Genomic DNA, 1445 nt, shown 5'->3' with positions numbered 1-1445 from the left:
TCAAAATGGTGATGGTAGGAGTGATTCTGTTTTGTAGTTCTCAAAACACTAGCTGTTCCTCTTTTTTCAGTAACCAATGGCCAGTAGCTCAACTCTGCAACAATATCAGACTTGTAACTGGACTTCACGAGAGTTGCAGCTCATTCGCAAAACACCTATCAATGGAAATACATACAAGTACTTTATTGCAGTTTCAGAAATATCGCTTTTATTTTGTGAAAAGTGTAATGGAAATGCAGCTAATGTCCTTTTGGAAGGTCCAATGATGCCCAAGCTTAAGCTTAGACAGTATGACATTGTCTCCCTGATACTTGACTGAATCCATCTTACTCTCCACACACTGAAGGTTTCCAGTGCCAGAGGAAGCAAAGCAGCCACAGAGCATCGCTGAGCCACCGCCATGCTTTACCGTGGGCAGGGTGTTCTTTTCAATGTATGCTTCATTCTTCTTCCTCCAGATATACCACTGATCAATAGGCCCATAAAGTTCCAGTTTCATTTCATCTCTCCACAGAACAGAATCCCAAAACCCCTTGGGCTTATTTATATAGTTTTGAACAAATTGGAGCTGAATTTTCTTGTGCTTTGGGTCAGTAGTGGTGTATGTCTTGGAGTTACGGCATGAAGCCCTTCAGGGCTTAGTATGTGCCTTATTGAGGGAACTGAAACATCTGTGTCTGTTGCCATCAAGGTTTGCTGCAGGTCTTTTTCAATCAGTTAAACATTTTTGACCACCTGCCTCTTCAGGAATCTGGTGGTAGTCATTGAAGGCTTCCTTCTTCTGACAGGTAGTATAGCCATTGTTCCTTTAACTTTAAACATCCAAACTATGCTTCCAACCGTATCTTTTGGAACACCCAGTGCATTTACTAGCTTTGTGTATAATTTTCCTGTTTGTGCAAGGCAATTCTCTGCCCTTTTTTTTTTACAGTTCTCTTGACCTCACCATGTTTGTAACATACATTCAACTGTCACCATCAATAGTGCAGGCATTTGATGTGTGTCAGGCCAGGACTCAAAACAGATCTCAAATGCAGAGACAAAACACTCTGGCAAAGGACAAGGGGAGACGCAGACTCAGTTGGACCCCCTTTGCCAGGTCTAATGAGCCTTGTATCAACGGATCAGGCTGGTGGTGTTGGTGTAATGGTGTGGTGGATATTTTCTTGGCACACTTCGGGCCACATAGCTGACCATGTCCATCCCTTTGTGACCACAGTGTACCCATCTGCTGACAGCTACTTCCAGCAGGATAATGCACCATGTCACAAAGCTCATATCATCTCAAACTGGTTTCTGGAACATGACTGTTACGGCCTCATAAAATTAAAATAACACAAGGCTCAATAAGTGCGTTTACATGCAGAGCTTAATCGAGCTATGCTCAAAATTTGACTTTCTGCCTACAGTCCTTGTCCCAGTTTACATGCAGAAATCGAATAACT

The sequence above is a fragment of the Mugil cephalus genome, chromosome 2 (assembly GCF_022458985.1).
Source record: "Mugil cephalus isolate CIBA_MC_2020 chromosome 2, CIBA_Mcephalus_1.1, whole genome shotgun sequence".
Taxonomy (NCBI): domain Eukaryota; kingdom Metazoa; phylum Chordata; class Actinopteri; order Mugiliformes; family Mugilidae; genus Mugil; species Mugil cephalus.
The sequence above is the reverse complement of the archived record's forward strand: the minus strand, read 5'-3'. Positions refer to the sequence as shown.